This window comes from Erinaceus europaeus, chromosome 11 (genome assembly GCF_950295315.1).
Source record: "Erinaceus europaeus chromosome 11, mEriEur2.1, whole genome shotgun sequence".
Lineage (NCBI taxonomy): Eukaryota > Metazoa > Chordata > Mammalia > Eulipotyphla > Erinaceidae > Erinaceus > Erinaceus europaeus.
In genome coordinates, this window is record NC_080172.1 from 51,381,627 (window position 1) to 51,408,604 (window position 26,978).

The 26,978-nt window shown below is 47.0% G+C and overlaps 2 long non-coding RNA genes across 2 annotated transcripts; one reads left to right on the top strand and one right to left on the bottom strand.

Moving 5' to 3' along the window:
- Positions 1-11,534: 11,534 nt before the first annotated feature.
- LOC132541212 (uncharacterized) lies at positions 11,535-12,885 on the top strand. The gene is made up of 3 exons (XR_009552381.1): positions 11,535-11,636; positions 12,015-12,066; positions 12,743-12,885. It is a non-coding gene; the product is annotated as an uncharacterized LOC132541212 (long non-coding RNA).
- Positions 12,886-13,118: 233 nt separating this feature from the next.
- Positions 13,119-24,795, bottom strand: LOC132541361 (uncharacterized). The gene is made up of 2 exons (XR_009552566.1): positions 24,708-24,795; positions 13,119-13,715 (listed from the first exon to the last, which is right to left on the bottom strand). It is a non-coding gene; the product is annotated as an uncharacterized LOC132541361 (long non-coding RNA).
- Between the last annotated feature and the right edge of the window lie 2,183 nt (positions 24,796-26,978).

Here is a 26,978-nt window from a genome sequence, read left to right on the forward strand (position 1 = left end):
AAGAAGTAGAAACGCAAAGCAGAAATTGCCTGAGTTTGGAGTATGACACCAAAGTAAGAAAGCAGAAGTACACTAGAGTTTGCAGTGAGTACCTCCCTAATACTTCCTCTCCACTTTTCCAAGCTTTGGGTCCATGATTGCTCAACAATTTGTTTGGCTTTGTATGTTAACTCTCTTTTCAGTCACCAGGTTCCAGGTGTCATCAGGATGCCGGCCAGACTTCCCTGGATTGAAGACACCACCAATGTGTCCTGGAGCTCAGCTTCCCCAGAGACCCATCCTACTAGGGAAAGAGAGAGGCAGACTGGGAGTATGGACCGACCAGTCAACGCCCATGTTCAGCGAGGAAGCAATTACAGAAGCCAGACCTTCTACCTTCTGCAACCCACAATGACCCTGGGTCCATGCTCCCAGAGGGATAGAGAATGGGAAAGCTATCGGGGGAGGGGGTGGGATATGGAGATTGGGCGGTGGGAATTGTGTGGAGTTGTACCCCTCCTACCCTATGGTTTTGTTAATTAATCCTTTCTTTAATAAAAAAAAAAGAAATAAATAAATAAGCAAAACATTTAAAATGAAGTTAGAAAAAAAAAGGAAGAAAGAAAGAAACCAAGCAGGAAATAAGGAAGGAAAGGAAGGAGGAAGGATGAGGGAGTGGAAGAAAAAAAAAGTGCTGTGAGCAGATGGGAAAACACAAAGCAGAACTTGGACTGGAGTTGGTGTACCTCACCAAAGTAAAAGACTCGGGTGGAGGGGAGGGTTCAGGTCCTGGAGCACGATGACAGGGGAGGACATAGTGGGTGTTGAATTGTTAGGTGGAAAATTGAGAAATGCTACACATGTACAAACTATTGTATTTTACTGTTGACTGTAAACTATTTCCACCAGTAGAGGGAAAAAAGTACTTTGGATGATAGTTTGCCAGGGGCCTGAAGTTTCTGTGGGGGACAAGCATGTGAGCCCCCCCTAGTGGCCACTTCCCAGAACAGCACACACAAGACAGGAATGAGGAAGTGATCAATGAATGAGGAGAAATCAATCACATTAAGCCTCTCCCCCTGCTTCCACCCTCCCCCCCCCAGCATTTCAGAGCCCAGGGACCCCTGCTATCCGCCATCAAACCCCTCAGACCACCAGTGGGGGTGGAGGGAATGCTGCTCCCCCAGGCTGGCTCACCTGGGATAAACCTCATCACTTGTTTGTGACTCTCCCTGATATGGGGGTGGGACTGGGGCTGGCCCTGCTGAGTTATGAAAGTCATCTCCCACTGCTCTGCCCCCTGCCTCACCATGTTGGAAGGTGGGAGGAAGGAAAGCAGGTCACTGTACCCCATGTCTGTGGAGGAGAGAAGGAATCTGTGGGTCAGAGTCTAGCCATACAGCAACCCCAACTCCGTGAAGAAGCTCCACCACCAGTTTCCAGCTGGGTGTCACTGTCGTCTGAGGCCTTAGTTCTCCGGACCCTCTTCCCTTCTCCCCACACTGATGTCAGAGGGAGAGGGAGAGGGGACTGGGCTCCAGGACTGTTTCTATGTCTCCGTTGCCTCCAGCCAGGACTTGCATGTTCCCACCTTCTACAGCCACCTGGGCTCCACTTGCTTTACCCCCCTTTCTGTCCTCAGATTCTCTAATGATTAGTTTTGAAGCTTGAGCTATCTTCCTCTAACACACACACACACACACACACACACACACACACACACACACACACGAGACAGAGAAAAATTAAGAGGAAAGGTAGGTAAGGAGGGAGAGAGAGAGAGAGAGAGAAAGAGAGACCTCAGCAGAGCTTCACCATTTGTGAAGCCTCCTCCCTTGCAGGTAGGGATTGGGGTTTGAATCAGTGCATCAACTGGGTGTGCCACTGCCCACACCTGTAACATTTTATCAATTTTTTGTTAATAAGAAAGAGAGAACATAGCACTCACTGCTCAGTGTGGTTTATCGTGATGCTGGGGATTGAACTTGGAACCTAGAGCCTTAGGCATGAGGGTCTTTTGCATAAGCATTACACTATCCCACAGCCCCATCTTCCTCTGTTTAAGATAAAATAAAACCCATGCCAGGGAGGTGTCTCTGTGATGGAGCGTTCACTGCCCTGCATGAGGCCTTGATTCTGCACTGGCCACACATGTAATAACAACAATACCTCAGTCTAGCCTGCGATATTTCATTGCTGTGTTCTGTCCTGTTGCTTTCACACAATGAAGACGGCTCATACATCCTTAATGCCTATCTGGTGTGACACTGGCTCTCTCTCTGCTGAGCATCTCCTTGAGCTGTGAGGGCTGGCAGGGCCGTCTCTAGGCATCCTCATGGCTTTGGGAGCAAACCCAAGAAACAGTAGATGCTCTTCTCAGGCCATGTCTCCATCAGAACCAGAACAGGACTTGTGGGACGAACAGCCCAGACACGCACACCATGAGAAGCAGAGGCTCAAGGGGCTGGGGTCTCCCAGAGAACTCAGCTCAGGCCTGTGCACATCCTCTACCCGAGCCCTGGGTGCACAGGCAGGTTCCCTGATGCACCGGAAGCTCATGCTGACCCTGAGTGTCTACAGCAGCTCTGCTGGTACCCCAGGACTAAGCACAGACGTGGGGTATCCTGTCCTCAATGCCCATCCCAGACCTGAGGGACCCCCTGGTTATGTTGCACTCCCTAGCCCCCTTTGACCAAGGACATCACCTGTTGTCCTTAGCAGCACCTGTTTTCTGGGCTCTGCAGGCTCTGGACCTTGCTAACCTCCTGTTGTGTTGAGAGAACCCCGGGAACAGAGATGCGGTGGTCACAGCAGTGGGCGGCTGTTTTCAAGCTGGAGCTCAGTCTGTACCTACCTGAGGCACAAAATTACTGTCAGTAATTTTCCACTAAGCCCTGCAGTCTGAAAATGGACCACCATATGCTTTTAAAAAATATTTTATTAGAGAATTGATGGTGTTAAATATAATTATTGATACATATGTAAAATTTCTCAGTTTTCTCCAGAATGCTTTCACCTCCAGCCTAGGTCGTCCTCCACCATCATGTACCAGGACCTGAAAGTCCCCTCTCCAGCTTTTCACTTTGGTGCAATACACCACTCCCAAGGCTTTGTCGCCCACACTCTCTAACCTGTCTGCCATTCCTTCCTCGCCCTCAGTTCTGAGTTACTGGATCCTCAGAGGCACAAGAGCACTGTGGACCCTCAGCCATCCCTGACTCATGACTCAGATGTCCCCTGTCCTGTAGCGGAGCACACCTGCATACCACAGGTATGAGAGGAGTCACGGGGACAGATCACAGTGCTCAGTCCACCTGGCCTTGACCCCAGTGCTGCCAGTGTGCCATGAACTGAGGGACTATAAGAGCAGCATCAGTTCATACATCTGCCAACACAGCGGGTCACTGTGCCTATTCCAGGAAGCACAGCACGATTTGATTGTGAAGAGAGTGTGCGAAAGGTCTCTTAGGCCTAGACTAAAACTCACCGGTGACAGGAGATGCAGCATTTAGTAGACACATAGTATTTCAAGTAGACAAGAAGAAATAGCAGAAACATCAGCCCCCACACAGAGGACTGTAGGAGGCCGGGCTGTTACACTAGAGTTAAGTTCCTGAAAGGCAGCATGTCACCCCAGTGAGGGAGCAACATGGGCAGAACAAGGGAAAGCAGGAAGCAGCAACAAGGAAACTGAGTCTCTGACGTGCAAATCTCTCCTTCACTGATTGGGTGGCCTGGTTTTCCTCCTGTAGTTTGCTTTCCATGTGTAGAAAACCTCCAGTTTCTTGTAATCCCAGTGACTTATGCCTGTTTTCATTCTCCATGCCCGGGGGTTGAGACTCCTAATACACCTTTGACATGAAGCTCTTGCAAAGTTTCACTGGCATTTCTTCTATAAATATTAGAGTTTCTGGTCTAGTATCTACCTCTTTAATCCATTTGATGTGACTTTGGTGTATGGTGTTAGGTGGTGGTCTAGTTTCACTTTCTATACAGAATTGGCACAGATCTACAAAAGAAGTAGATATAACCCAATTAAAAAGTGGGCCAAAGACCTATAGAGGAAGTGTTCTAAAGAAGAGATACACATAGCCCACAGACCCATGGAGAAATACTCCACTTCAGTTATCATTAGAGAAATTCAAAGTAGAATTACAGAGATACCATCTCACACCTGAGAGAATGACTTTCAACAGCAAACCAGGAAATAACAGGTATTGGCAAGATGGAGGAGATAAAGGAACTGTACTACACTGTTGGTGAGAATGCAGACTGGCGCAGCCCCGTTGGAAGACTGTATGGAATGTCCTTAAATAAAAATGGAAGTATCTTATGATCCAGTGACACCACTCAGGCATTTATTTTTTTATTTTATTTTTAAATATTTATTTATTTATTCCTTTTTGTTGCCCTTGTTTTATTGTTGTAGTTAATATTGTTGTTATTGATGTCATCGTTGTTGGATAGGATAGAGAGAAATGGAGAAGGGAGGAAGACAGAGAGGGGGAGAGAAAGAGAGACACCTGCAGACCTGTTTCACCACTTGTGAAGTAACCCCCCTGCAGGTGGGGATCTGCAGGCTCGAACCGGGATCCTAAAGCCAGTCTTTGTGCTTTGCGCCGACTGCGCTTAATCCGCTGTGCTACCACCGCCCGACTTCTTCCACTCAGGCATTTATACAAAGGACATTGACCCACTAATTCAAAGGGATATGTGCACTCCTGTGTTCATAGCTGCATTATTTTTCCTTCTTTCATTTTTTTCTTTTAAGGAATTTCTTTATTGGGGACTAATGGTTTACAGTTGACAGTAAAATACAATAGTTTGTACATGCATAACATATCTCAATTTTCCACGTAACAATTCAACCTCTACTAGATCCTCCTCTGCCATCATAGCTGCATTATCCACAACGGCCAAGAGGGGAAGCAGCCCAAATCCCCATTAACAGGTGATTGGCTAAAGATGTTATGGGCTATATATATTCCATGGAATACACTCTGCAATCAAAAAAGATGATATTCTCTTCTTTGGGATAAAGTGGATGGAACTGGAGGTTATTATGCTTAGCAAAATAAAGAAATAAAAAGCCACTACCAGACAGTTTCACTCATATATGGAATCTATATATCTGACACATATGAACTTAAAAAACAAAACAAATAAAACAACAACAACAACAACAAAAAAAATCAGAAGGAAGAAAAGCCTTGTTTCTAAGCCTTGTGAGAACTGTTGTGGTTGGTTATCTTTGGGAGGTGGGAAGGTGGCGATATAGAATCTGGTGGTGACTATGAGGTGGAACTACATACTGTAATCTTACAGTATTATAAAATATTAATCAAAATAAAAAGAAAAAAGAAAATGGAAAGTCGAAGAACATGGCTGAGACTGAAGAGGAGAAGGGAGAAAAAAGACCTTAGCAAATAGCCTACTTTCTTATACACTTTGTCATGAAGACAAAGTTAACTAGGGGAGAGTCTGAGTCTATCACACAACAGTCAGGCCAGGCGGTGGTGCACCTGGTTAAATCCACACATTACAGTGAAGAAGTACCCAGGCTCAAGCCCCTGTCCCTCACCTGCAGGGGGGAGCTTCATAATTAGTGAGACAGGACTGCAGGTCTCTCTCTCTCTCTCTCTCTCTCTTTTCCACTCCTCTCTCAATTTCTTTCTGTCTCTATCCAATAAAAAAAGATAAAATAAAAAAGTACTTGTGGTCCAGGAGATGGCACAGTGATAAAGGTTTGGACTCTCAAGCATGAGGTCCCGAGTTCAATCCCAAGCAGTACATGTGCAAGAGTGATGTCTGGTTCTTTCTATTTCCTCCTATCTTTCTCATAAATAAAAATAAAAAATTAAAAAGTACTTTAAAAAATAACAAACAAAAATAGTCTGAAAAGGTATCTTTTCCCAGTGGAACTCTTAGCACCTGTGCTGATTTAAAGAGACAAAGCAGTGGACTCTTGAAAGATCACCAAAAGACACAGTGTGCACTAAACTGTTTGTTTTACTCTTTGTTTTGCCAATTGATAGACACTAGAGCACAACTCAGCCATGTGTCCTGTGGGGACCCAAACCCAAGGCCTGCACCCCACCTCTGATTCCCTGATTACACATGTGAAGATGGAGTAGGAGAACTATGCTCAGGGCTCTGAGGAAAGAGGTCTGTCTGGGGTCTGAACACAGGTGGACACTACTGAAGGGACAGCCAAGGGGGACCCATTTGGGGTGATCTCAAGGGTGGCAGGTGGCCTTGTTTACCACACGCCTGGCAACTGGAACACAGGGACGCCCCAGATTCCATGACACGCCCACCTTCCAATTCAGTTACTTCAGGTCCAGACCCATACTGGAGCTCAGGTCCCCTGTCTCTCATCCTTGTTGCCCTTGTCTGGAGACTGAGGTCCCCTGTCCCTCATCCCTGCTGACCCTGAGCTGTACATGGGCTCTGCTGTGACCCTGAGACCAGCAAGTTGACCCTGGTATTGAGTTCACTGATCTCAGTTTCTGGAAGTTCTGTTGTCACCAACTGTAAGTCCAGGACCCCTGTCTCCTCACTCCTCAGTCCCCATAGGACCTATGGGTGTCACTTTTTTTTTTTTTTAAATTGCCACTAGAGTTACTGTTGGGGATTGGAGCCAGCACTATAAACCCAAAATTCCTGGCAGCCATATTTTCTGTTATTTTTGTTTATTTCTAATTTTTATTAGATAGGACAGAAATTGAGAAGATGAATATAGAGAGAAGGAGAGAGGGGTCTGAAGACCAAGGACCAGCATATGGATCCCAGTTCGAGCCCCCGGCTCCCCACCTACAGGGGGCTTGCCTCACAGATAGTAAAGCAGGTTTGCAGGTGTATATCTTTCTCTTCCCCTCTCTGTCTTCCCCTCCTCTCTTGATTTCTCTATGTCCTATCCCATAAACAATAAGGGCAACAAAAGGGAAAAATAACCTCCAGGAGCAGTGGATTCATAGTGTAGGTACCAAGTCCCAGTGATAACCCCAGAGCCAAAGGGCAGTGTGGGGGAAAGAAAGATAGAAACCTATTGACTTAGCTTCACTGCTTTTAAAGTGTCCCACCTGTAGCTGAGAGCGGGCACTTGGACCTGGGTCTTTGCACTTGGTAATATGTGCACTTTGCCTGGTGCATCTCCATGCCCCCTTGATGTCTCCTGTTTCTGACCCTCCTGTCCCAGGTTTCTCCCCCATTCCTGCTGATCCTCTGCAGTCACCATGGCAAAGTGTATCCTGCCACTGTGCAGGCCTCTGGAGGACAAGTTCCTGCTGGAGGAGGACCAGGAACTGCAGACCCAGATGGCACAGTGCAAGAGGGACTTCTGGGTCCTCAGCGACAGGGTCCTGGGGACTGTAGCCACTGCTGGCTATCTGGACAAAGTGCTGTGGAACTATGGTGAGTCCACAGGGTCAGGCACCCCTGACTCCCTCTAACATAATACAACCCCCTTGTTCATCCAAGTACTTAGAAAAATCATTGTGAACACATTGTAGGAAAGGTAGAAACACATGTTGATGCTCATTTATGCAGGTTGGGGAAACTGAGGCACAGAGTGTTTAGCCACATGTCCATTTCTACAGGAAGGTTTCCAAGGGGGCAAGGTTTGAGAGAAAGCTGGAACTATGGCAGCACATGGCACCTGCTGCCTCCAGGCTCATCTCTGTCTGTGTCTGCTCAGCACAAATGTCTGGATTTATGGTCTCCAGTTGGTTCAAGCTACTCTAGGACCTGTGACTCTGAGAAGGTGGTGACAGACCACTCTGGGAGAAGCCAGAGACTCCACAGCAAGCTCAGTCCAGTGATGATTCCCATAATATCCCTTCTCTGAGCTGCCGGGCCCCACCCACAGTGTCCACACCTCCACTGGGGAGGTTCTACCAGATGTCTTTGCACCAAAAGCTCAATGGCAGCTGTGATAATGTGAGGAGACATTCAGAGGGGAGAGGGGGGCACAGGGACCTCCATTTATCCTCCTGGGGAGCCTGGGTTCTGAGAGTCAAAGCACCCACAGAGTGTGAGCAGGGGAGGAGGTGTGACAGGGGTGGGTGTGAGAGTGGGAGCAGCCTTCAAGTCAACCTGGAGGTCCCCAGGCTCCAACCTCTGTGCTCTGTCCCTAACACCAGGTAGGGGAGAGATTTGTGCCTAATTGCTACCTGTCTTCCCATCTGTGACACACATCAAAGCATCAGTTTATAGCAGCTGAGATGACACTGAACTATTGAAGAAGGTAGCTCAGGGGAAAGCAAACCCTCAGCCTGTGGGGTGGGGAGAGATTCCTGATAGAGTTTGTTTGGTGGGGAAGAAACAGACTGGTGAACTGTACAGAGGGAGTTTCGCTGGAGTCATCCAGAGGCTATTAGGAGGGCCATGGCATCACAGATAGAGGTGAAGAAAAGGTTATGGGTCTTCCCTGCAGGAGGGCAGGCTGAGGATCCCTTGAGTAAAGAATCATCTCTTTTGTTTGCTGCCAAGAGCCATTTCTCTGCTTGATAGAAGATAAGCTTTGAAACAATGGAAGCTCTCGAGACAAGTTTCTATTTCCCCGCAGGTAGGCCATTTACCAGAAAACAAGTGACACACCACATTGTTATAGTTAATAGACATAGTTTCAGCTATGTACGTTGCAAGGGACATTCCACCCTTATAATTGCTTCCCCTCCTCCCTCTCCTCTTGCAATCCCCCTTCCCCAAAGCCTTATAATGCCTGTGAACACAATAAAATTTTGCAGCTTGATCAGAATCCTGTCTTGCTGTCATTTCTTGTGTCTCCTGTCCCTTTTCATTCCAGGTTCCAGGGTTCCTAGCCCCTGTTCATGCCCCGCTGGCCGGGGCAGTTGGCTGCACAGAAATTCTTTGCATCTAATGAGGAAGTAGCTCCCTATCAGTCTTATCAAATGTGCACTTCTCTTCACCACTGTAAAGAGTTTGCGACACTTTATGTGCAGTACCCTTTGAGATGGGTCCTTTGGATCTCAGAGATCTACTGTAGACATTAATTCCCTGTGATCCCTGAGGGACACCTAGATTATCAGGGAGCTTGTCCAGTAATTCAAGAACACAAACCCAACAATTTCTCAGGAAATCCTACCCCCTCTGGAATATTTTCTGACTATAGTTTATTAAGACAATAACATGTATATATTTCTGTGGGTTGGATCCACTGTTTGGGGAATTATTCACAGGGCAATCAGTTAAAATAACCGTTGTCCTCTGCATTTATTCACAGAACATCAGAATAACCAGGAAGCAGTGAGAGAACAAGAGCCAGTGGCCCCCAGGTAATTATGAACAGGTGTGGGTGCTGTCAGTGGAGAACCTGAGTGCTCAGACCAAGGAAAGGCAAGAAGAAGGGAACTGAGCACCAGTACCCACACAGTCACTCACTGCATAGATTTTCTTTTCCATTTCTGGCTCTTGCACTAGTCTTTCTTTTTTCCCATTTTCCTTTTTTTTTTTTTTTTTACTTTTTAAAAAATTTTATTTATAAAAAGGAAACACTGAAAAAAACATAGGATAAGAGGGGCACAACTCCACACAATTCCCACCACCAGAACTCTGTATCCCATCTTCTCCCCTGATGCTTTCCTATTTTTTTTTATTGTTGTAGTTATTATTATTGCTGTTGTTGGATAGGACAGAGAGAAATGGAGAGAGGAGGGGAAGACAGAGAGGGAGAGAGAAAGACAAGACACCTGCAAACCTGCTTTACCGCTTGTGAAGCTACGCAGGTGGGGAGCCTGGGGCTCGAATCGGGATTCTAACCTTGGTCCTTGCACTTTGCATGAGAAGCTGGCCACAGTGCAGACTCAGTGCAGCTGACCTGAGAGCACAGCACCTTAAAGGGACCCTGCTGCTGGGAGTGCTGACAGTGGGTGCAGAGACCTTCCAGTATCTTCCTCCTCCTCCTCTGCCCAGAGCTGGAACAGATTCATGCCCCTCTGTCAGGGGAAGTTTGTCTCACATGGACCAGCCCCTTTCCTTCCTTCTCTGTGTGTCAGGCCTCCCATCAGAACCACTAAGGAGTAGAAATTGATTTTTCTTGGGCTGAGCATCCTCCAGGAGCCCTCAGTTCAGAGGGAGCTGCCTTGGTGCAGACAGACACCTCTGCTGGGTCTCAGTGGGGAACAGCTGTGTGGATTCTGCACCTCTTCCTCTTCCTCTTCCTAACTTCCCACTCCTCCTGCTCTTCCAGAGTGCAGATAATTATCTGCAAGGAAACCATAATATCTTTCATCCTGGACTTGTCAGGTGAGTGGCCCACAGTGAAGGGCTTAGGCCCCATCTAGTCTGCCAGGCAGACACCAAATCTTTGCCCCTCACATCAGGTGTGAGAGAATCATGCCTGTGTACAAGTCCTGTGGAGGAGGTGACTGTCACCTGTGGGAAATGGCATTTGAGTGTGTGTGTGTGTGTGTGTGTGTATGTGAGTGTGTGTGTCCTGCTCAGAGGTGGATGTGTCCTTTCCTTGGTTCCCCCCTTGGTAGCCCTCAGTGTCCCTGGGGTTGTCCAGCTCAGTCTTGCTGTCCCAGACACATTCATCTCTTTATCAGATTCTTGCTTCTCTGCTTCAGCAAACACTCCCTATGCTTCAGGCTTTGTAGAAACTACCCCCAAATGCATTCCCAGGTACCTTTCCCACAAAACATCAGCATAGCTTAGCTGCAGAGAAAGAACTAAGTCCTGTAACATTTTCATTCAAGTGAAATTATCAAGATATTTGCAAATACAATGAAACTCATGAGAGGTAGTGTGCTCCCCAGAACAAGGAATAGGATGGCCATGGTTCCCACAGACTGGGAAGATCACATTGAGAGACCCAGCTGATCAAGAGACACAGGTGATTTAGGAAGCAGGTGTCACAAGACACACCCAGAAGCCCCTCTGTATCACTGTAAGGATCCAGCGTCACAGTGAGGGTGTTTCTGTCTCTGTCCTAGTTCTGGACACTGGAGACTAATTTACTAGGTGGGCATCTGATTGTTTTGACTTCCCCTGTCACAACTTTTTTTTTAGTTTAGTTTGTCCTTATTGGGGATTAATGGTTTACAGTCAATTGTAGAGTACAGTAGTTTGTACATGTGTAACATTTCTCTGAATTGTTCACAGCTAAAGAAATCACTGACCAGGAGGACAAAGAACAGGAGCTGATAACCACAAGGTAACTCAAGAGCCCATTTGATTATCCAGTGTTGTCACCCTGACCAATTCAAGTCAAGATTCCCCAAAATCAGGAGTCAGGCAGTAGCGCAGTGGTTAAGAGCAGGTGGTGCAAAGTGCAAGGACCAGAATAAGGATTCTGGTTCCAGCCTATGGCACCCCACCTGCAGGAGTTGATTCACAAGCAGTGAAAGCAAGTCTGCAGGTGTCTATCTTTCTCTCCCCCTCTCTGTCTTCCTGTCCTCTCTCCATTTCTCTCTGTCCTATCCAACAATGACAACATCAATAACTACAACAACAAAACAATAAGAGCAACAAAAGAGAATACGTAAGTAAATATTTAAATAATAATAATAGAAAAGATTCTTCAAAATCGCAAATTGCCTCTTTGCCTGATGTGTCTGACAACTACTGGCCCCACAGGAGCTCTGCCTTCCAGGCCTGGGAGGAAGAGGGAGTCTCTCCTGCTCAGCCTGGAGCTGGTGAGTGCCCCAGAGTCAGTGTGCAGAAGCTCCCTGGACACCAAGCAGACCACATGCCCCCGCCTTTCTCGGTGGGCTAAGAGTTATGGTCCCCAGACAAACCCTGGGGAGGCACACTGATCTGCCTCAGTTTCTAGGAGAGAGTGAAGTGAAGACATGAGATGGGCAGAGTGTGCAGTCTTCCTCACGCTGGGTGTGCTGCACCCTGGCCCTCTGTCCAGTCACTGGACTCCAGGCAAGTGACAGAACTCAGCTCAGCTCTGCAGCTCATAAGACACTATTTACCTTGTCTCTGGTTCACATCAGATGTTTCTCCACACCACTCCTGATAAAGGGAAGGAGTCTCCTGACTGTCTCCAGTGTCTGTATTTGTTTCAGAATACCATCCTGATTCAGAGGAGTTCAAAGACTGGAGTCATCTGTCTCTCAGGTAACTCAGCACAATCACGGGCCCTACACTTGTGTGACAATGGTGACCTCAGGTACATTATAGCCAAAAATCTCTGAGTACTCCCCTCAACCAGCAACATTCCTCCCACCTCCCAAGAATCTCCTCATTTCACTGTGGGGTTGAGTTGACCCCTTTCCTCAATCTCCCTCATTCACTCCATCCATCAGCTGATGGAGGGGTTTCTTGCCCTCTCCTCCTTACTTCTGCTTGTGAAAGCAAAGCAACAAGCTCTGCTTCTGCCTACTGGCTATGGATGGGAATTTCCTGGCAAAGATAATCTACAGAAAAAAAAAACTTTCCATTTTTTCTGTATTGAGAGAAATACGGCTGTGAAGTCCCACAAGGTCTCACAGCCTCAAATCTTCCAAGCTGCATATGTAATCAACCTATTCATGCAAAGTTGATCAGTACCATGCTGGAGCAGAGATTATCAGCCTTCTTTCTCAAAACCCACTCTCTCATCATGGCACTTCTTTCTCTTTCTTGGACATTTCTTTGATCTCCATGCTGGCACTAGCATAGAGAGGGGTATCTAAGTCTCTCTTTATGGGGATGAGATCCACATACTTCCATGCCTGGTTATTAGTGACTCTGGTCAGAACAGCTGGGATCTGGTGAGTAATCCCCAGTCTAATCCCAGATCTGCCCACCCCAGCAACATCAGCAGGGAGTCACCTGAGGGAGAAGAGGATGAGTACTCCCTGGATGAACGCTACCTGACTCCTTCCTTTGACTATGATGTGTCAGAGTGCTGCAGACCTTGCAGCCATGATGAGCAGGAGGGCTCTGCTCAGGATGGAGCGGGTGAGTACAGGCCTGGAGAGAGCTCTCTCCTGCTCCCTACCAGGCAACTTGAGTGACCACACAGTAGCTTTACCAAGGATAACTAGCTACCCTTTACACCTACAATCCTCTGCCCTTGGGTTCCACTCGTGTCTGATGGGTCATCTCTTCCCCATCAGAGAATCTCTATTTTCTTGAGTTTATATTTTCTTTTTGTTTCACTTAAACTCATCAGGACAATAAATCAATGCCATATTCCTAAAGATTTTCAATCATTTTTCCAATATACATAAACACATATACACTGAATTATTTTATGTTGAATGTAGCTGTCATAGTACACATGAACCATAAATTATATTAAATGTACATTTTTAAAATTCTCAATTTAGATGACTTCCTTTCAGTACATGTCATGCTCTTACTTCAACTTTTACACTCCTTGGTCTCTAACTTCTCTTTTCTCCTATTATGACAACCCATGTCTTGTGATGTGCAGTCCCTTTCAGTAACTAGAAAATATCTAATGATTAATTTAGTTGTTCTTCACTTTAAAATCAACTGAGTGCTCTAATGGCCATTTTTTTTTTACTGGACAGTGTAAGAGTGGTCATTCAACTGAAAAGGACTATGTCAGTGTCTCATGGGTTTGCTCTCTCTCAGGACCTGTTTAATCTGTTTCCTTGTATCTTGCTTGCTGTCCTCTTGGGTGGTGGAGCAAGTCATAATTAAACCACAATAAACCGAGATCCTGTTGACTGTGGTTTTGTTTGCAGATCTGGACTCACACCCTTTCATCGTATGGAAGAACTCTTCAAAAGCCGGAGGGTGACGCTCTTGAGAACCTGGAAAGCAGCGAGGCAGAGGGTCTAGTCACTCACCTACCTCAGGCCTCAAGTGTCCAGAGACAGAACAGCACCACAAGAAGGCATCTATTTGGCAAACGCAAGATTGCATGTCGCTTCCCTGGCCTGCAGAAGTAGGACACAGAGGTAACCCTTGGTGGCTTTGGAATGCACTTCTTCTTCAGTGCTGTCTGTCAAGGATTCAAACTCAACCTCACACTCCTTTATCTTTTTTTCTCCAAATGTTTTCTGTGCATCTGTTTTTCTTCTTGGTGGCTGCTACCTCACCTGCCCTTTCTTGTCCATCCCCCTGCTTGCACCTGAGCTCTGCTGTGCTCCTGCTAGTGCTTTCTTGCTCCTATATCACCCTTCCATATAGTAGCTATGGGCAAAGCCAATATCTGAAATCAGAAATAAAGGTGAGTGTTGTATGCTTTACATTGGGTAGTTCTCCCCCGCCAAGAGAATTGGATCAGTCCAGTTAGTTTCGTGGGCCTGCTTGGCCCCGCCCCGAAGGAACCCCACGAGAGTTCCAGAGTTCAGAGGGTTCCTGAGTTCGAGAGTAAGAGAGAGTGCTTGCGCCGCCACAAAGAGACAGCAGAGTTCTGTTTGGTGATTAGTTTGGTTTAGTTTATGAATCTTTGTTCCTGAATAAAGAAATACAGCTTCCCTGCCCAGCCTTATGTCTCTGGTCGTCTCTGTTACCTGCCCGTGAAACTAGCCCGCCCGGCAGGAGCCGTCCGAATTTTAACAACAAATGGCGCCCACGTGGACCTGACCTGCACATCTCTCAGATAAGTAAAGACAATTTGGCTACCTATGTACTATGGCCTTCTCTTCTGCTTGTGAAGAGATCTCCAAAGGCCTCTGCTCTTTCTTCACGAGACTGTTTTGCTGTTTCTGGAACATTTATCTCTGGACCACTCTGTGGTTTCCACTCGCTCGAGCGGACTCAGAACAGCCAGCGAGAATAGCCAGCGGGCAGGAGGCGAGGCGCGGAGCTGCTGTTTCCACCTGGTTAAACAGCCAGCCAGCCGGCTGTGCCCAGACAACCCCGCACACCGCGCCCGCAGCCCCGCAGCCCCACAGCCCCACAGCCCGCAGGAGGCTGACGCCAGCACACAGGAGCCCAATGGCAGCATGCAGGAGCCCGATGCCAACACACTGGAGCCCGATGCCAACACGTAAGAGCCCGATGCCACCATGCAGGAGCCCAATGCCAGCACGCAGGCCAGCCCACAGGAGCTGGCTCTCCACCGCGTGGCGCAGGGCACTGGACGCGTGATCCCTCCATGCTGCTCGGCCACTGCGAACAGGGCAGCAGACATGGCAGGGCCATGGGGCAGGGCCACGGCGGCCTATCATGGCTGCCACCCCTGGGCACCTAGGCCCACACCTTCTACAAAGCTGGCCTGCCTGCCCTCTTGCTATGAATTCTGGAACGATCCCAGACCTCCCGGACCCCCGGGCTCCCTGCCGAAACTGGGCACACGAGATCTCCAGCTGCCGGTCCGGTCTGAAGGCAGACAAGCTGGAGTACGCAGAGATTTGTGCAGAGATCGCAACCTGCAATTCCTAGAAGTGAAGCTGCGCGGGAAGCCACCTCCGGATGGTGAAAACCCCCTCCCCCACATAACTAAGACAGTACAGATTTAAATTCGTGTTTAAAATGACATGTCTTCGTAACAAAGGTTTCTCTCCTTGTGTATTAATGACCATGTTTATGTGTATGTTTAAAGTTTGGTAAACAATAACTTTAAGGTTAAAAACAGTAACTTTAAGGCTAAATTCTTACTAGTCAAAGTTAAATGAAAAAGGTTTTCAACGTAATTCTCATAAAGATAAAATTAACTTACATTTAAAGTCTGAGGTAAAAATTAGTTAACAATCAATATATTTTAACTAAGTTGGTCTAAAAAAAAGGTTAAATAGACTTGTTGATATGTAAAACTCTCCATTACCTTCTCTATTAGAAATGGTAGATCGCACAATGGCTATGCTAATTATTCTCATGCCTGAGGTTTCCTTTCTGCACACAACTAGGGTGTGACTCCATTTGAATGGGTGTAACAAAAGGTTAAAAGACGTTGTTGATATGTAAAAGTCTCAAATTCCTTCTCTATTAGAAATATGCTAATAACAAGTTTTGTTTCATAGTAAGTAAATTGCAGCCAGCTGCCTTTGGGACTTTAGGCTGTTCCCCACCCCCATGCAAATGCCCGTCGAGGCAAGTAGCCCCCCAGAGGCAAGAAATGTTTTTTTTAAGCTGATAAAGTTTTGCCCACAGAGGCAAAAAATGGCCGGCCCCCTCAGGCCTTCCCTTGGCAGCACACTGGTTCTTGTTACTTGCTTACATGTTTCTCCATGTTTGTGTCAGTTTCTTTTTTAAAAATGCCTGTATGATACATGTTTCTGTTCACCCCACACCCTTGATACTATAGTCATTTAGTTAAAAAGAAAAGGGGGAATTGTATGCTTTACATTGGGTAGTTCTCCCCCGCCAAGAGAATTGGATCAGTCCAGTTAGTTTCACGGGCCTGCTTGGCCCCGCCTCGAAGGAACCCCGCGAGAGTTCCAGAGTTCAGAGGGTTCCTGAGTTCGAGAGTAAGAGAGAGTGCTTGTGCCGCTGCAAAGAGACAGCAGAGTTCTGTTTGGTGATTAGTTTGGTTTAGTTTATGAATCATTGTTCCTGAATAAAGAAATACAGCTTCCCTGCCCAGCCTTATGTCTCTGGTCATCTCTGTTACCCGCCCGTGAAGCTAGCCTGGCCAGCTGGAGCCGTCTGAATTTTAACAACAGGTGAGAGAGAGAAATACTACTGGGCAGGGATGTCTACTCCCAACAGCAGTCTCTGTCTTACGTGCACTGTGGACACTGAGCACACTCTTCACAGGGATGTAAGGAAACACTGGTTTCAAACAAGAGTCAAAGTGATGAGGTCTTTGAGGGAGGAGCTCTAGTGGTCTGGTCAAGATTATGAAGTAGTGAAGAAGGACACATTCTGCCCCCAACCTGGGTGTTAGTTGAGGAGAGTATTTCCTCCCCTGGTGGAGCCCTCTTCCCCTCAGTCAGCTGGGGCTCTTTTGCTCTGTTTCCCTGCACAGAAGTTCAGCTTGCTCCTGGCTCTGTCCCTCCTCACCCTGCTTTGAGCTCAGCGTTAGTGAGACCCCAACCAGATGATGTCTGAATCCTGTTCTCTTTCTCTTTCAGAATCCACATTTATTTATGCACTTCTAGCAAGATAATGCTGATATGTGAAAGTGGCCCCACCAAAAAAAAAAAAGTCTCCCACTAATGAAGAAAACAGACAGCAAATCAAGTTAAAACCACAGAGATTTCTGGAGGGATCTGTTTGAGATTTGACATCAGAACCACAAAGTATAGTCTGCCATCTTTACTTTACTAATGTCTGCACGGATTGGACAAACCCAGCACTCAACCTCTACTGTGAACCATCACTAAAAAGACCAATGCCAGATACACACACTGGGTTAGAGTCTTAACCTTGACCTCTAGATTCACCAAGCACACGGCCAGCCAGGAACTCCTGGAGGAGCTGAGCTCACACTGCACATTCTTTGCCATCACACAATCTGCGCTGGAAGCAGACAGCAGTGTCTGGGCAGTGCTCTTGCTGGAGTGTTTAACCTGAGCTCAGTCAGGAGGGAATTCTCAGACAACCACAGAATTTAGACCTCATAGTGAGACACCTGACCTGTCTGTCTGCAAAGTTTTCATGTCACCACCAATAAGATGACAAAGAGGAAAGGAGTTATTTGGGCATCAAATAGACAAAAGGATTGTGTTACCTCCTTTTGCCCCTTTGCACCCCAAATATCTCCTCTCCATTGTGTGTGGCCTTGGTGGTGGTGACATGGGTTCTCTGAGGACAGCAGGTCAGTGTCTGGCTCAGTGGTCACTTCTGAGGATGTGTAGTGATGTCCTCAGGACTCAGGATGCCCTTCAGCAAGAGCACAGCTAATGCTGAATGGACACTGCAAGTGTGCAGCTAGTCGCCCTGATTCTGACTTATTCTTGTGACAATCTCAGTCTCCTTTTTTGAGGGAACAAGGAGGCTGTCTGTGATGTCCCAGTGTCATATTACTTTAACTACTAAGTATTGTTACTTTCTTAAAATTCCATAAATATTTTAATATAGTGTTCTAATGTTCTTTATTCCAACTTTTCTGTCCCTGATATATCAAGGGCTATGTGCCTAATTTTATACTTTTTGATTATCAAATTTGATAATGTTAAATTTTATATCTCTCAAGGTAGACAAGAGAGTTCAGTCTCCTCATCTCTGTTATGACTTTATCTGGTGGGATTGTTGGCTACTTTGCTGATGGCATTGCAGACCTGTTCATTGAAATATCCCAGAATGTTATTTCTATAACGGTCAACTCTTTACTTCATTGGTACTGATATTAAAGAACATTTTCTTCTATTGGTCATTGTAAAAATGTTGCCATCCTTTGTGATCCTTGATACAGCCAATGATTTAATCTATGTACATTGATAATTGTATAATTCTGTTCTTCATGATTTCATTTGTAGTATTGTGTTATGGAAAAAGATGAATACCACATCCCTTCATAGAATTTTTTTTTTTTATCTATTTCATTATGACCTCCACAAATTGTAAACCCATAGTTATGACCTAACCTTGTCTTTTAAAGACATCTCTGGGTCTCCTGACTGCAGCATGAGGTGCCATTTTTGTAGCCTTTGTGCAAGGAGCACCTGGTCTGTCCCACTCTCATCAACGTCAGTCTGCACCTGGGAGGCCAGAGTTCACTTCTCTCCCACCCTGCCTCCACATTTGTAGAGAAGGTCAGAGCCTCTTACAGTGGGGTGGAAGGTATGATTTCAGATCTTAGCTCTGTATAGACTATCTACAAATGTTGATCATGGTGAACCTGACTGCAGGTCACCCACTATGGCTCTTTGGATCCTAAGCTCCCAGCATCCACACCCCCCACACTGGAGCACACACAACTGTCTCAGCTCAGGCCTTGAAACTGGAGCTCACTGGGAAGTTCCCTGTGGGAGACACACACATGACTCATCACAGCCCTCAGGGGCTGGTGTCTGTACACAGCATGGCTTCCAGGTCTGGGTCTCAAACAGGGCACACACTTAGCAGCAAAACCTCGAGATTTCCTCAGGAATGAATCCAGTTTGTCATGTGTTCAGTAACTCCATGGCTGAGTTAAAATCTGTCCTTCTTGTGATCCATGTCGGGACAGGGAATGGACACTGTCTATCAGCAGTAAGGAACTTTATTCCTGGTAAGCTTTATGCCTATGATAGTCTTGGGGACTCTGTTGCTCATTGTAAAGATCTAGAGTTTTATTTCTATAACTATTCAGCCATTTCTACATAGCACTGTCATATTGCAAGCATATCTTCTTACAATGAACCTTCTGGAAAGAAGATTACCATAGTTTTTGATGATGGATACCATAGTTACTATATTTCTATATGTACATTTACAATTTTTTGAACTCAGATCTTTATGACTGCATTTGCTGGAATAGGCTATGGAAAATAATACTCCTTCCTCCTTCTCAATCAATAAAGGTTTTGTGTATTTCACTGTGACTCATGAACATCTTAAATTCTAAGCTCAAGCCATTCCTTCATTATGCTGCTGACAGGCCTGCCCTGACTGCACTCAGGTGTTCTCTCTAGAGCCCGTGTGTGAGGACACCAGGGCTTCTCATGCTCCCACCCAAAACGTAGGCTAGACCTGGGAGGGCAGAGATCAGGATTCCTTCCCCTTGTGTCCAAGTTTCCTGAGATGGTTAGAGGCTTTTTTAAAAATTTAAATTATTTATCAAATGGAACTACTGAGAAGACCATAGGTTAAGAGGGGTAAATTTCTATACAGTTCCCATCACCAGAACTCTGTATCCCATCCCCTCCCTTGAAAGCTTTCCTATTCTGTATCCCACTGGTAGCATAGACCAAGGCTCATTATGGGGTGCAGAAGGTGGGAGGTCCTGGCTCCTGCAATTGCTTCCCTGCGTCCCATGGGCATTGGCAGGTCGATCCATACTCCCAGCCTCTCTCTCGGTTAGAGGCTCTTAGTGGGACTAAGAAAGAAGTCATGCTGTCCATCCCAGAGTTCCAGATGATCTCCAGATGATGAGCACAGTGACCCTCATTCCAGGTCAACCACTGTGGCTGTGTCATCATAGTGTTCAGCATCCACACTCCACACACTGCAGCACACAGAGCTGTCTCAGTCAGGTGCCTGCTCTGTCTACATTGACCCAGGCTCTAGACTGCCCCCACCACACAGGGGGAACCTTAAGTGCTCTGGTCTTTCCCTCTCTCCCTCTGTCCATCTGTTCCTCTATTTCTGTTTCATCATCATTGCTATAGCATAGATCACTGTTCCTCCTCTTCAGAGCTGATGATCCCTCAGATCCTGGTTGAGTCTCAGTCCATTACTACAGACTGGTGCATTGTCACCCTGCAGTGCAGGGTCTCAGGGACCACGGAGGGCCTGAATGTCACCTGAGAGAGCAAAAGCCTCCTTAGGGAGTTGAAACCAATATAGACATAGGGAACATCCCCAACTCTTGGATTGTGGACATAAACCCCTGGTCCTGATCAAACCAAATGACAGTGTTACCTGTGTGGTCAGCGAATACATGGGCCAGCAAGTAGTCACTAATTTTGTCCCATTGATGAATAAGAGCAGCCAAGAGGAGGGCTCTCTGGAGCTCCAGGGAGGTGGGCCTGCAGGTTCTGGGTCTTTATTCTATGGTTATTAGTACCCCCTTCACCAGGTGGTCTCATGCAGGAGTGAAAGGCATCCAGCTTCTCTCTACTTTTTAGTGTCTCAGGTGCATGTGATCACCTCAGTCTGCCCCTGTATGTACAGAGAGTACATTCAAGCCCATTCTGGCCCCTCCCTTGCTCTCTCCCTGAGAGCCAGTGGTCAGGAGAAGCAGGGGGCTGAGTCCATGCTCCCTCCTCTTGGGTCTGCACTCAGTAGCTCATGAAGGAGTCAGGGCTCACACCTTTGCCCCAGGCTCTGGCTCCCTGCTCTCCTCAGCCTGACCTGCTAGCTGAGTGTCAGGAGGAGCCTGCTGCTGTGGGCTCTGAGCTTCTGACAACTGCCCCTCTCCCCCCCCCCCTTCTTTCTGACTTCCACTTCCTGGAGGACCCTCAGGAAGGCCTGGCTCAGGGATACCCTGTCACATACCCCAGATAAGGAGCCCTTAGAGCTCTGCAGATATGTCAGCTCATCCAAGAATCAGGGGACTCTGGGTTCCCCTGGAGCAGTCCTGCAGGTGTCCCTGCCCCTCAGGTGCCTCCTGTGAGGACCTGTTCCCAACTCTCACTGAGCAGCAGAGCTCTGTATGTGGACTGTGTCCTCTGTCCCTGCTGACACTCTGTACAAGCATGTCTTCCAGGACTGGGTCTCAGACAGGGCACACACTCTACACCTTCCATTAGAACACCAACAGTTTTGGTCTATGAAGGATGATAAATGACATAGTGGGGGTTGTATTGTTAAATGGGAAACTGGGGAATGTTATGCATGTACAAACTATTGTATTTACTGTTGAACGTAAAACATTAATTCCCCAATAAAGAAATAAATTTAAAAAAAAGCATCTTTCTAATAGAGGAAATGTTATTTAAAAAAAAAAACAAAAAGGGGACCAGTTCAAAACACTCATTCATTCTATTTGAAAAAAAGATTTGTACTGTCAGAAGAAAGGAAACTATTGCTATTTGCTTTTCTGAAGTCTTTATTATTTATTTATTTATAAAATGGAAATATTGCAAGATTATAGGATAAGAGGGGTACAATTCAACACAGTTCCCACCACCAGAACTCTGTATCCCATCCCATCCCCTGATACCTTTCCTAGTCTTTAACCCTCTGGGAGTATGGACCCAAGGTCATTGTGGGGTGCAGAAGGTGGAAGGTCTGGCTTCCGTAATTGCTTCCCCACTGAACATGGGCTTTGGCAAGTGGATCCATCCTCCCAGCTTGTCTCTCTCTTTCCCTAGTGGGGCAGGGATCTGGGGAGGTGGGGCTCCAGGACACATTGGTGGGGTCCTCTGCCCAGGTTGGCATCATGGAAGTGTCTGGAATGTAGTGGTTGAAAAAGAGTTAAGATAGAAAGCAGAGCAAATTGTTGACAAATTAAGCTGAGTCCTATTTCTGTTTCTTCATAACTTGGCTTCTTTATTGAAGTTGCTGTTAAACTTCAGTATATATTTTGTTAAATTTTTATTTATAAAATGGAAATATTGATGAGACTATAGGATAAGAGGGGTATAATTCCACACAGTTTCCACCATCAGAACTCTGTAACTTCAATATTTTTTATCAGTGGAAGGTATGACTGGTTTCCATACAGGACGCTTCCTTCCGGAGAAGCAGGACCCTGCTCTGCTTGGCCTGCTTGTATTTTTGTTTATTTTTCATGAGTTCCTCAGCTTCCAGGCTTCGCTTTTGAAAACAGAGCTGTTTGCCCATCCATCTGTTTATTTGCTTTGCACCATCTGCATCTGGGAGCTGTTTGGGGATGAATTTGAAAATCACTTTAGCTGACCTCATGAAAAAGATCTCTGAAAAGCTCTAGAACATAAGGTAAATGCTAGCAAGGAACACTGTAATCCTTCTTTTATAAAAGAGAAAACTGAAAAGAAAAAAAAAAAAGAGGAAACTACCTCGGGCTGGTAAGTAGCTCACATGGATAGTGCACTGCTTTGCCTGGTGCAAGACCCAGTGAACCCAGCCCCAATATACTGACTGAGACTTTAGTGGACCTCTCCTTCTCCCTTTCCCTCTCCATATAAAAACAACAATGATGAAAGGGAGGAGTAGGTGGGAGAAGAGAGAAAAAAATGAGTGAAGAAAAATAAGAAATTGAGACTCAGTATATTGACGAGGGGCTGGGTAGTGGTGCACCTGGTCAAATGTACATATTATTGTGCAAAAAGGCCTGGGTTCAAGGACCCAACTCCCCATTTGTAGGGGGAAATTTCACAAGTGGTGCAGCAGTGCTGCAGGTCTTTGTACCCTCCCTCTGGGGGATCCCATCCATCCCTCTGCCTCTTCCCCAAGATCCTAACCTAGAGATCCCCAGCACCCACCTCTCCCCAGCTTCATCCTCTTCACCTCCCTTCTCATCCAGGCCCACACTGCAGACCCCAGGGTCACCAGCAGAGTCAGGGCCTGGAGGCAACTCCAGCCTCTCCAGGGAAGACAGCCTGGGGACAAAGCCTGGGGGTCACACCTTCCCTGGCCAGGCTGGTGACAACAGGGGAGGTCACTGGATGTGCCTGTACCCCAAGTGCACACCCTGCCTGCAGCCCCCATGATCCCCTCCAGCCTGTACCCCAGTCACCTCACATGGTGCATCTTCTGCAAGCCCTGTACCTCAGCACAGGAGCCTCCAGGCTGTGCCTGCTGGGGATGGGGGCAGGGGTGCAGCTTTGCTCTTCCCCCAGCTCCTCTGTCCCCTTCTCAGACTCCAGCTCACAGTAGCATTCCAGGAGGGAGAGGGGTGCAGGCATTTGGGACCACAAGCCCTCTGCATGTTCAGTTCCTTGGAGAAGGGGTTGGGCTGTCACAGGCCATCCTGCCCCTGCCCATCCTTCAAGGCCCAAGTCAGGTGTCCCTCTCTGCATCCTCAGTTCATGTAGCAGTGACACTGTTTCTTCCTATTTATTTATTTTTGCCTTAACCATCTTCTTTGTATTAAACTCAAATTTATCACTTAGTGTTTGTATTTATTTAGACATTTACTCCTCCACATCCTTAAATTAATTTTTAAATAATCATTGACAAAATATGCAGTTTACACAGTCCTGATCATCTTGCACGGCTGTACTTCTGGGTTTTTACAAAACACAGGTCTCACACAGGTGAGCTCCCAATCCTCCTGGATTTGCTGTTTCTTTCTTTCTTTTCCAGAGACAGACCCCAGCACCATGTTGACACCCATGGAGCTTCCTCTGTGAATGCTACTGCCACATGGTGACAGTGCTCAGAACTGGGCCTCATGCTGTGGTAACCTGTGCACACTGTGTGGGAAGCTGCCTGCTGGTCCCCTCATTCTCACCACCATTCTGTGAGGCAGACAGAACCATCACCCTCTCCCAGAGAGGCCCCAACACTGAGAATCTTGGCCTGGTCACACAGCTGTGAGGGGGTGACACCCCCACAACTGGTTCATGTGTAGGGGAGTCTTCCTTCCCTTCCCTGCCCAGCACACAATAGACACTCAGGTCACATGAGAGGGAGGAGGAGGGACTGAGAGAACTCACAGGAGCAGGCAGTGCTCAGAGGATCCTGAAGGGAGGAAATGAACTAAGGGGACTGTCTCACCTCCTCTCCCAGCACCCAACCAGCCTATGCTCCTGGGAATGGGGGCAGGGCTGGTCATGGGGACACCAGGGCCCAGTCTTCTTATCAAATTCTCACACCTCTTCACCTTTTTATGCATCTGAGGGCCCCCCTTGAATGATGAGCATGAGGCTCTGTGACTTACCACAGGTGCTCACAGGCTAGGGGATCAGCAGGGTCACACACTCAGAGCTGGGAGCTAGTGGTGTATCTGCCTACAGCAGTCATCTGTTACGCTATCTGGAGGTTGGGGATGACTCTGGGGCCACCAAAACTCTAGAACAGGGCTCCCTAGTCCTCAGTCCTCAAGCACTTCCCCTCCCTGCTGGGATCCTGGTGTCTCACTCAGCCTCCCTGTCTCCTGGGTGATGGAGAGGCGGTGCACACACAGCCTCTCATTCCTGTCCTGTTGCTACTGCAGGCTCCACCTGTGGGTCCCCTTTCTGGGCTTGCAGGTGGAGATGCAGAGAGAACACAGCCACTCCTTGGGTGGGGACAGGGAGCTGCACCACAGAAGCCCCTCAGATGTGAGTTTCTCAGCATTCTCCAGGCCTGTACCTCCAAGCACTGCTCACCTATTTCCTCACCTGCCCACACCTCTCACTCACCATTCTGTGCACCGATGCTCCCCAGGTGCAGGGTGTCTTTCTTCTGGCCCATAGGGCTGTTGAGCACACAGGTGAGGCAGCCTTGCTCTGGCTCTGGCTCTGGATCAGGGGCAGGCTCAGGCTTAGATTGCTGTCTCCCTGCTGCTTCAGCTCCTTGGAGAGGCCCTTGCTCTCCCAGGCCACTGTCAGGTGCTTCCTGGCCCCTGGGACCTCACATTCCAGGCTGACATTACACCTGTCTGACTAGTGGTAGGATGAGTGAATCAGAATCAGGGGCTGGGGTGTAGGCTCTGGGACATGAAGGAGCAAAAGATACTGAGCCGCAGGAATGGAGGTCCAAGCAGGCGCAGTGCCCTTCTCACCTGCCATACCCCTGTGTGAAGTGGGGGAGTGGGGGCCTAATTAAGGGTCCTCTCTGGCTCTGATGCTCAGCCTGGATGTAGGGGGTCCTGACTTTTCCTACTTCAGCTCACTCTAGACAATTACATATCTATGATGGCTGTGATAATTATCTACATATACATGTAATTATTACATATATCATTACATGCATCACAAAGACAACATGCAAGGGATTATGGTTGCAGTGAAAATGAATGTTAAAGTCTTTCTTTGCTCTGAAAAATAAAAATACAAATTATCTTCAAATATAGAAATACAAATTTCATTTTAATAACTATTGGACTCAAAAGACCATGTGCTACAACTTTCAAACCTCTGGGGTTCAGATCAATTATAACTGTGAGTCAACAAATGATAAGAAAAACTGAAACTTCAAATAAAAACATTGAGTAAGAGTCAGGAGTAGATGTGTTCTCTTAAAAATTTCAATACTGGACTGGGGAGATAGTTTAATGTCTCCTCAAAAGGCTTTCATACCTGCAAGTCTAAAGTCCTAATTCAATCCCCAGCATTAACATAAAGCAAAGCTAAGCAGTGCTCTGTTCTATCTCTCTTATTCAAATAAAGAAAAAAGTTAAAAAATTAAAATACATTTGAATGCATATGTCTCCTGTAAAACAACTAAGACTTGGATTAAGTAAATAATCTCTATTTCCTTTATTTAACTTAATGACACAGAGAGGATATAAGCAAAATAACAGACGAGGATCAGGTCAAGGTCATGATCACAGACTTTGCCCCTGATTTGGAAACAACCCATGTGCCCAACAACAGATGAGGGGGTAAGAGATGGTGACATGGATACACTATGGAAAAGTACAGCTTTCAGGACAGAGGACATCTTGGCTTTTGTACAGGAGGTACAAACAGGGGGCTCATGCTAAGTCAAAAGGAGAAAGACTGTGGGGAGCCACATGTGCCCTCAAGGTTGCTATTGGCATGACCACAGAGTCTTTGTTAAAAGATAAGTTCCTGCTTCCCTACACCTTAGAGTCTTTGTTAAAAGATAAGTTCCTGCTTCTCTATTCCCTAAAGTCTTTGTTCACAGACAAGAAAAGTTCCTGTCTCCCAATTCCACTTCCCCATGAATCACCCAGGACCTTCCAGATAAAGGCTGATTACCATGACAACACACCACTTCAATCAACAGTCCCCAGCTGCTAAGCCCCCCCTTGCCCTGGCCTTAAAAACAGCACCTTTGGTGCTAATAAACAGACTTGATCAGGATCTTGTCTCATTTCTCTTGCATGTCTTGTCCCCTTCCCTCTCCCTTCTTTCCTTGTCCTCACTGCCTCTCCTAGGTTAACCCATGTTGAAGGTCCCGCGGGACAGGACAAAAGACAAATATGGAAAGTTCTCACTCACATGTGAGGTTTAGGAAACACAGCAAGGGAATAGACAGGGTGCATCACATATAAACACTTAGCCTCAGTGTGCAGATCTGGGGTCCTAGAAAGCAAGAGAGGGGAGTGTAGGGAAGAGGGACCTAGTGTCCTAATCTGGAGACAGGCACTTGGTTGGTGAGTGAGGTGAGCCAGGGCACATTTGAGGGAGATATGAAGTTGTACCCCTAATGTAGGAAGTGGCCCCACATTTCTAACATAAAGCTCAATTGTACAAAAAAAGAGTCCATTCTACAAAGAATCAAAATGGCTGCAGCTGTGTGAAGGTTGACCTGCAGGTGCATAAGTATGAAGGGGTACAGAGCACCACTCTGCCATTTTATATGATTCTAGGGATCCAACCCAGGGCCTCACACAGGCAAGACCTGTGTGCCACTGCTGAGCCCCCTCACCTGCCCCTGGAGGGTGACATGTATGCAGGGAGATATCAGAGGCAGGGAGAGTTAGGAGGCTGTGTGACAGCCCA